Here is a 10,839-nt window from a genome sequence, read left to right as displayed (position 1 = left end):
CATCGTATCCCAATCGCGTAGGTCGATGCTCACAACGTCAATTGCTGGACTGTCTGGTCCAGATTCGATTATTTACAGACCAGCATATATAGATGGAATATTGCTGAGTGCAGCGTTAAACAACAAACAAGCAAACACAGAAGTTCGATTCCCAGCCGCGTCATGTGGAAAGATGCTTAAATTTGGCACTAAAACGAGGACTGGTCGGCCAAGTGTGGAGTCAGTAACTGTGTCCGAGTGTGGTATCCATGTCAAACTGCGGCATGGTATTTCAGTAGGCTGGCACTATAAATCCGACCTTGGTCCGGGCTAGAAAAGTACCCACACACGTTACATGTATTGAGTACAATATTTTTTAACACGACGTAAAACCCCATTTCACCTTACTTCACCTATTGCACAGTACATGTCACCAATTGCGTTAAAAAGACACATTGAAATGAAATTACATAAACATAATTTCTGAAGCATGGCTGACGCTTGGCAAACGTTAGGTAAATTTTATTCTTCTAATGATATTGTACATAGTATATGATTTAATAATAATAATAATAATAATTGATCTGTATAGCGCCTAATATCCATCGACAGTTGCTCACTGGCGCTGTGACAAAGTTAAAAAGTAATGTCTATGTACATATGCCAACAATCAGGAGATCTATTGAAAAGCTGAAGTGAAGAAGTGGGTTTTGAGGAGAGACTTAAACGTTTCCTTAGAAGCAGAGTTTCTCAGATTCAAAGGCAAAGAGTTCCATAACTGTGGACTGCAAAAGGAAAAAACAGGTCAGACATAGCAGAAGTAGACAGAGGCTGATACAGTAGAGTTCCACCAGAGGATCGGAGAGCACGCTCTGGAGAGTACACGGATATAAGATCTTTGAGATAGTCTGGATAGTCGCTATTGTTGATCAATAGATTAAGATTCATGTGCCAAAGATATTCCTGATATTCATGCTGTGCATGGTAACGTCTGTTTCAACAGTTGCCTTTGCATGTGTTTGTGACGGGTGCCACTGTAGTCATCACTGATTTTCAGTGATCCTTTCATTTCATTTTCATCCCTAAGCTTACGTAACAATGTCATTTGTTTTGGCAGATAATCGAGACAGGCTGGTTAGGGTTAGGATTAGGGTTAATATTTTATATTATGATTGTGGAAAGGTTTTGTCTCGTTTAGTTATATTGGAATGGGTCGTGTTTCCTGGTCAGTGAAAGTCCTTCTCAATGCATTGTTGTTTATATTAGTTTATTAACCCGGCGAAGAGAGCTCCCTTTAAATTAAACAGTCAATGCATAATTGATAAGCAAAGTTGAATCTTTGTCACATGAAGGAAACAGAAACCTGAAAAACTAATTCTTTAATCAATATAACTGCTTTGTAACATCTGATGCCCTTGTAGCAAAATACGTTGTTTGTGAAGATCAGAAGATGGCGAAAACAATATACCTTTTAAAAGGATTAAGACTTGAATATCCATTCCTGTGTTATTTATTATATTTTATATCTATGTTTTCTTAACGTTTTTATTTTTAGATATTTGGCAGTATATCAACTATGAAAACTATCTGAATAACTGTCATAAGATACGTCTTATTCAAAAAGTCATTTGTGGTAGATGAGAAGTCATTTACAACCTGTTAATGTGTCCTCCATAAAAATAATGTTCTCCAGACTGTGCGTGATCTCGTGACTGGTGTGTGTAAAATAAGTAGGTTTCACTGTTTGAATGATGGATGTGCTGATTTGATTCTTTGTAGATTTAATGTACAAGTTTCGTGTTTCGTTTATACAGAACCATCCAAGTATACAACAATGAAATGTAAGTCGTTACACTTCTTACATCTCAATGTCGATTCATTTTAACACCCTCTCTAGTACACACACCAGTGCACCCGAATTACAAATCAAATCACCACAGCTGATATGATCTACGTAGCTACCTACATATCAACAATAACGTAACGTTGTCAGTGACTGCAAACAATAAGTCATAATTCTTATCGAAACTTGGCGAGTCTTTTTCGCCGTTCTGAACAGAAAAGATCAGAATTATTTTCCCTAGCTCTGAAGTTTAGTTTCAATCGTCTTTAATCCTATGCTGTCAATTTATTATGCCATCACAGTAACATCAGTGGTATTATGGATGTGTTAGATTATTCTCTCATCTCACTTTGTCATTCATGATAAGTTTAGTTTCAAGCATCTGTTATACATGTTTAGGAAGGAAGCTCTAAAACCTAATTTCATAAAACCGAACCTTTTGAAGTTGAGAATGTTAAAAGATATTGATCAGGATTTTAACGCCACTCGAACTTAAAGGTGTTGTCACCAGATAAGAACGTCACCATATAGCTTCGAGCAGACATCAGGATAAACACATGTCAAATAATTGTTAGCCTTAATGCACTCTCGGGCGTCAACCTTGTCGGTGACACGACATCTGACACGATATCCATCACGCCTTGTTAAGTCATCTACTCAGAAGTGGATCATGTCATGGAGGTCGGTGCATGACAAATACATGCTAACAAGGACCAATGTGAGAAATGAAGAGCATGCACGTTTCTTCAGTCACGCCAAACTTATGGCTAAATATTAAGCAAAACAATTGTTTTTAGAAACGCGCATATAAGGACAAATTTGGTCAACTTTGACCCACCACAAATTGTCCTTCAGAACACCCAGAATATGTCCAGTGATCCGCTCCATGCAATAGAGAATCCGAAGCGGTTCCTGTTTCTATAACTTTAGTCCCACAAGTCATTGATTGATAGCTATGTCCAATCTTGCGGGTAGAACAGGCCTTTATATTATGGATTAATATATATATTTTTAGTTGATCAAATACAGATACTTCCCAAAACCGTTTCATATATATGTTTTCCAAAATAAATACAGCATATATGAAGTTTCTAGTGCAGAACAGTATTGTAACTTATCAGCTTCCATAATTTGCTGTGAAGTTCTTTCATTTAACATCCAGGGTTGGCTGGTGGTGATCTTGAATCCGAGTTTATCTGATTTCAATCCTTTGAATTTCGGCACAATACTTTTGCCCGTGGTTTAAACTGAATTGCCCCCGCCCTCCCCGTCAGAGGAATTTTGTAACTTTGAACTAATTCTAAATGTCACATATCACAATCATCTTGCTAAAGTATATCGAGTTTTCAATCGCCTTGTTGGCTGCGTACGCTCGAACTCTTAGTTTTATTAGCGGTTGTCTCTCTCTCTTTATAGTTCCGTTAGCGAACATTATTGCGACCTTACTGTCTGAAAAAATTCCGTTATCCATACGAGAATAATGGATATGCATATAATGTGTAATGGTACAAAACATTTCCATCAAGATATATGCGGTAATGTTTATTGGAAACTAATTAGGGATGCCTTTTTGGTTTGTCTTCAACTTGTTTCATGGAATAGTTGCAAAATAGTGAAAAATAAATTCCCCAAACTGACGCGAGGCACTTTTTCTCTGTTTTTGTATTACGTTCTATTCTCCATCACCTTCAGTGGCTGATCCAGGCCATCAGACAAATACCTCCAAGTGCACAAGGGTGGTGGGACAGACAGTCTCTGAGGGCAAGTGTGCAAAAGGCGCGAGAAAATGTGGTGCGCTATTCCTAGGCATTGCGTGTAGAAGACACCGCAGAGTTCGTCGTTGTGGGGTATCTTGAAACAAAATACAACGTATGCTAGTACGGTACTAACATTAATGTTGGTCTTCATACATTACATGTGCAGTCTTCACATGGTACCTTAGCCTTAGGAAACCATGCAAAATGTACATATTGGCTTTACATTCAAAATACAAACATCCCTACATTTTTGTGACGGTAATACAAATAACCCAAACGTCTTGTTCTTTTGAAAGTACTTTGTAAATGGAAATATGTATATGTGAATATCGAAAGGGTTTTGTCTCTTTAAATTTCATGAGTTACATAATTATGATACCAAGTGATCGCGATCCTGTCCCACCGTGGACGTATTTCAAACAGTGTCAGGATGTAAGATATGTTATGAATGGACAACCGTTCCCGTTGATACATGCAGCCCAACCGATTGCCAACCACCCTCCGCATTACCCCAAATAACCCATTACACATCCAGCAGACAAAGAGAGATCTAACATACACGAATAAATCCCAGCTTCTCTTGAACGGCGACTGGGCTTTGTCAGAATGCCGAATGATCGTCACCTTCTACTTACTCCAGGCATGTAGTTTCCTTAATCCTCATTGTCAGCACATGACACATGTCCAGTTTTCGTAATATTGTAACTTTCCTATTTTCAAGAACGGATTCCTTGTGGCAGATACGATTATCAATAACCATACAGCATCGACACAAACTCCAGTGGAATGGATTTGACAGCTGATTACATTTAAAATCCGACTGATTACACAGTAAGGATTCACACGGCTTTTTCCGCCACCTACATAATACCTCGTGAACCAATGGAGAAGTGCTATATCATGAATTCACCGAAAACCAGATCCCGATGCATGTAGTCCGTGTAACACTGCTGCTGTTTCTGGGGAAAAGGTTTATTATGTTACACATTGATTTGAAGATTCCCTCCCCACCATCCTTGCTTTAAACATGTAGCTGGTTATACTCTTTCGAACGATATTTATATTTTTATTTCTTAAAATATTCTTAGTCGTTTTAACATTCTAACCGGAAAGTATTATCTTTATCTGTAAATACATAAGAGGTGCAGAGCACTCTTCTTGAATTATTGATAACACAGCACAAAATGTCACGTAACAAATATATTATTATCACCGTGTTTCAATCTTGATAATAACTTTCATCCATTGTATCAATGTGTAACTGTGAGTCAGTAGTAACATAATGTCATTTCCAAAGTCATAAGTTCATATTCCAACCATGAAACTACTTTGCTATTTCTGTGAGAAATAGATTACCATAATTGTGTTTGTCAATCAACGTTCTTCCTGTTAAACTATTTGTTTTCAGATCGGAAAGTAATAACGAAAGATTTGTTATTAAAGTAATCAAACAAATATACGACTTTCTGAAATGGAGAATATACGATTCAAATTATCCATGTTTAAATAAAATGAAAGTAAATGAGGGCACCATCTTGAAAGACAGGATGAATGTTTATAATGTCTTTTGAGGTGTTTGAAAATTAGTATTTTTCCCTCGTTTAACTTATGTTAACGTACTTTAATAAATTGTTGTTGGCTTACTCTTCGATACAATGCTGTACGTCTAAAATACAAAATGTGCTGCCGACTTTTTCAATTTGTCCACATTTTAACAAACAACGTTTTGACAACAAAAAAACGTTACAATCCCATTGAATTGCCTTTTCTATTTTCCCCATATTTTCACACTTCAGTTGTAACTCTTTAGTGAGAATGAGCGTAAACGTCGTGGAGAAGTCACTGAAGGTGTGTTGTTCCACCAGCACAATGAACCTGTGCATAGGTATGTTGCCGCCATGGCTGTAATGAACGACTATGGCTTTGAACACATTGAACATACCCCGTTTCACCAGATTTGGCTCCGTCATATTTCCACCTCTTCAACAAACTTCAAGAATTAACAGTCAGAAAATGATTATGCAAATGTTGATGACGTCTTTTCTACCGCGGATCACCTTTCAAACCATTGAGATCCATGCATTTTAGCATCGTTGACAGAAGTGTGTGGACCTCACAGAGGATTATTTTGAAAAATGATTAACAACTAACGCCACCAACGCTGTCAATCATAGTTTGGCTCAGAACTTTTCATCCAACCTTCGTACGACAGTCGTCACAAAGATCACTTTGTCGAAAAGGGCCCTGGACTTGTTTTAGAATGTTTTAAGTCAACTGTTCCAGACATGGAGTCATCACTTCATCTTTTATCAGTTATATGTCTGTACAGGTTGGGTGCATCACTATTTCCTTTTTGCATTTTACTGCAATGTGAACATGTGTCATAATATTTCGCTCATCTGTCAAAACATGGCTACTCCTCAGTTCTTTACATCATTGAACGCTTTAGCTTTACATGTGGAGATTCTGATAAAAAGTTTTGCAATTTCAGCTTCTGTTCTTGTGGTAAATGATATATTATTTCATATCGTCCCTTATGGTTTTACGGAGAAATGAAGCAGAATGAGTTAGTTCTGACAACTTCTAACTTACTCTGCTATGATTTCAAAAGCATTACCTAAATATCATATGTCATGGCATTTCCATTTTTTTTATCAGATCTTCAGCTACATTTTAAAAGATGAAGTTTAAGATTATAAATCAGTTGTCACCACAACGCCACGAAAAAATATCACGTCAAAACGATTATAGGTGTTCTGACTATTAATATCATATGTTTCATGGCGTTTTTTTTTATTTGCAATTTCTCTTTATTACTCATGACTACGCATATCATATGGTTTTACAAAGATGGGATCAGTCGACGCATACATGACAGTTCAGTCGTGTTTGGAATGACGCTTCAGAAGAAACACATCAAACAAAATAATACTTTGAGAATGAATGTGTGAATATGTGTGGCTTGCACGCCCGCCAACGCAAAATGTATCATTTTTTCCCAAATTGTCCCTTTCTTGGGGGTGATATGACAGATATAATATCCAGTGTATGCGTTAAACACACTCACTCACCAATTCTACCTTTAGATATATGTAGATCTGGAACTGGGTCCATACAAGGTCAATTCTAATTGTGTTTTGTTTGTTGTTTTACGCTGGGTCAGCAATAGTCCAGCTGAAACCCAACCGCCTGTAATTAATTGAGACTGTGACAGACAAAGAACGTGTCACTGAGCCTGATCCAACGTAGTTACCTCTTACCAAAAGCAATAAGTGTTGGTACCAATGTCAAATGCAAACCTCAAAGAATCTTCAAAAATGTGAAATGCGAGAACCAGGAAGAACAAAAGAGATTTTGTTTTGAAACTAAAACTATGTCACGGATTGTTTAGGTTTGACATTAAAGTTAAGGATACCTACGTCGGTAGTCTTTGTACCTTCCTCCAAGCTAGGCAGAATGTCCACATCGATCACGTCGCCCCCGGAGAAGTGTTGATGCCAAGCTGCTTAGGGTTACATAGTCGACAGGTCAGATTGGTGTACAAGAGGAAACAGAGAGCAAATACAGACACTAGGGTGGACATGTGTGAAATATACTTCTGGTTATCCGAGCAAATGGCGGTCGATAGGTCCTTGTGGCTTACTGGAGATTGGAGCCATTGCTTACACAACTTCTAACTTATTGCTCATCACACTTCGATGAGTTGTCTGATCCGATCGTGTTCGAACAGGATCGTTGTGAGGAATGAATAGGATTTCTCTTGGTCTCTGGTTATGTTTTCCTTCTTACTAATCACAAAGCCAACAAACTCATCTCTAGAAACACAATGCTTTGAGACAGAACCATACCATGTACTAATAATATGTTACTTCCAGGAAATGAAAGCTAAAAGCTGTCAAAGTAACCAGAGCCCCACAGTGCAAAGTTGTTGTTTTTATCTGGGTTACTATATTCATGGCCTCAGTAATTCTTTCAAAACTGTTTTTGATGTAACGCACCAGAAGGATCTTTCTAATTTTGGCGCATCAGTGACAAAAATAACGTCCAATGCAATTCCCTATTTTGACTTGTACCATATCATCTTCCCGTGTGTTTTTTTTTCAGTTGAACAAATCACTTGCCTTGGCATGTGTTAGTGACGGGGGCGTTTGGCGAACCCCTTTTATCATTGCTATTTGATAGTGATACATAAACACGGGTTCATGATGTAGTCGGAATCGTACAATCGACTCTGCCTTTAGCAGAGATTTCGCTTTTATTTAATGTTTGGGAGGGCAAAAGAGAACGTGTATACATACTGTGTGGCCTATGCCAGTTTAAATTTCATTGGACGTCATATTTACTATTGTCAGTACAATAGAGATCAATAACTGATGTTAAACTTGTGACCTTGAAGGAAGACACCATACCCAAAGGCCGAGAGGCCAAAAGTAACACATTACGTCACACTAGATTTAAGCATGTTTTCTCGATGTGTACTAGTATTCCCGGTTGCCAAAAATTAAAGACAAACATTGACAGTGTAAAGGGGAAACACGCCATGGCTATATCCAAAATAAATGGAATTTTATAAAAGTCAATTTTTAACTGTAAAAATATGTTTCGCAAAATAATTGACAAGAGGTTAAACCTAATTTGAGATGTAAATTTCTTTTTGAAAACTACCACACAGATCAATATTACTTGTGTACTTCCGTCGAAAGATATAAACACTTGCCAATTTTCTTCTTATGCTGTCAGCTCATATTACACAATGTTTCCTTTATTAGTTCTGTGAAGTGGACAATTTTGGAAACAGTGCATTTAACAAGAACATACCATGCCAAAAAAAAGAATGTGATCAAGCACCAGGTTGACACCAGGTTGTGTCGATGATTGGTACCTTCGTAACTCTTCCTGCCAACGATGTGTACTGGTACTCCCGGTTGCCATATGTAAAAGACAAACATTTACAGTGTATAAGCAAAAAAGGCCCCGGCTATATCCAAAATAATTGGTATTTTTTAAAGTCAATTTTCAACTGTAATGATATGTTTGACAACATAATTGACAAGAGGTAAAACCCAATGTGACATGTAAGTTTTTGTTTGAAAACCATCACACAAATCAATATCACTTGTGTAATTCCGTCGTAAAATATCAAAATTTGGCTATTTTCTTCTTATCCTGTCAGGTCATATTACATAAATGATTACTTTATTAGCTCTTTCGAAGTGGACACTTTTGGAACAGTGCATTTAACAAGAACACTCCATACAAAAAAAGGGAGGTGATCAAGCCACAGCTTGACAACAAATGTGGTTGTGTGCATGATTGATACTCCGTAACTCTTCATGCTTATGATGAAGAGAGGATATATCTAACCTTCATTTTCACACAAGGATATCCAGATGCCTTCCAGAACTTTATTTAAAGTGCCCTGGGATCACACAGAGATCACAAGGAGACCAGGACTCTGTTCCTCAAATATATCTTAGCGCTAACGTCTTATCGTTAACGGAAGCCATCAAAAGTCAAACACAGGCTGGAAAACATATATTTACACATGAACAAATTATGTCATTATATAATGTTTGATACATCCATGTTTGCTGGTGGCTTAAAATGAAACAAACAAGAAATTGTATTTCATTTAACACTGGATACACACATGATGCAAATACATGTAAACGAAAACCCCAAAACTCGTTTTGATTCGTTTCATTCTGATATAAGAAAATGTATTTAGTAAGTAATTCAAATTCTACGAACACTAGTACTGCAATGGCATCTACATGTATATAATCAGGACGTTGTAATTTAAGCCGAGAGATGATTAGTTAACTCTGTTAACCTTTGGCATTTTCAATATATGTAATACGTGCTAGAGGCTTATATGTCTTTATTGAATCCCACAAGCAAAAGCATAAAAGCTCCCTGTGGTAATTATAATATGTGTACATTTCATTCCAACCACGAACATCTTAAGCCAGACCATTTTATATTCTAAGCTTACAGAGGTTTTTGTGTAAAACTTCTGGTCGGTTGGAGGGGAACACTAAATTGTAGATTAAAGGTCAGAATTATTGTGTTTTTTCTTCGAGAGGTTATATGAATCTGCTGTCATGTGGGCAGTGTTAGTAAAGTTTGTCACGTCGCTGAACACATTGAATCTATTGTTTTGCAGTTTAACCTGTTGTATGCATAATGTGTGTGTGGTGCAGTAGAATAGAAAAAAAACGTGTTTTTTATAGTTTTCAGATTCTACTTCAACTGTTAATTAATTTAGCCTCAGCAGAATCCGTAAACCATTTTTTCAGAAACATTTTACCTTTTATGTTACATTGTAGAGTTAACTGTTTCTTATATTTATATTTTGAATCCTTCATATTATATCAGTTCATGAAACCGCTATATGTTATACCATTAATATGATACCATAATTTTCTTATTCATTTCAATATTGTATTTTGTCGTTTTGCTATACTCAGCGGAATATGTAAACCATTTTTTCAGAAACATTTAACCGAAGGTCTAAAAGTAATACTCTTATTAGTATAGTGGGATGCATCAGATTTAAGCATTCTCAACTTGGAAAGAAACATTTCATAAACAGTTCATATTCGTCTTAATTTCATGAATGTGTCACGTATGTAAGAGCCAAAGTAGAATATCAAATACCTATGCATTCACATATCTGTTTAACATATCCATAAACAAATCACATTTGAAAACAAATTCTATATCATAAGTTGTTAGTTGTGAATAATGTTTGTTCATTTAATTAGTTTTATTCTATCTAATGTTTTTAGAAAGGTCAAGAATGTGGACATCAACGGTTCTCATTGAGAGATTTCAGAAGATGTGGAATAAATTCTTTTACATGTGTGGGTATTGAGAAAATTCGAATTTTAAACATTTTTTTCTAGAAAGGTTATGAATGTGCTCAAACCTTTCGTGGCTATTGAGAGCATTCAAAATCACGGCAATTTGATAGATCCAGAAAATATGGGGAAATCTACATAAATACATGGTGTTATAAAAAAAGCGAAAAAAATGAAAAAGGTAACATTGTAGAGTTTACTGTTTCTTATATCTATATTTTGAATCCTTTATATTATGCCAGTTCATGATGCCGCTATATATTATACCTTTAATAATGTGGCATTTGATACCATTATTTTCTTATTCATTTCAATATTGTATTTTGCCGTTTTGCTATACTTGGTAAACGTGATCCGCAGTAAAAACGTATACCTCTAATATCAAGAAGATTGAGCG

The sequence above is a fragment of the Haliotis cracherodii genome, unplaced genomic scaffold (genome assembly GCF_022045235.1).
Source record: "Haliotis cracherodii isolate W230 unplaced genomic scaffold, xgHalCrac1.p SCAF_8, whole genome shotgun sequence".
Taxonomy (NCBI): Eukaryota; Metazoa; Mollusca; class Gastropoda; order Lepetellida; family Haliotidae; genus Haliotis; species Haliotis cracherodii.
Note: the sequence above shows the minus strand (reverse complement) of the source record.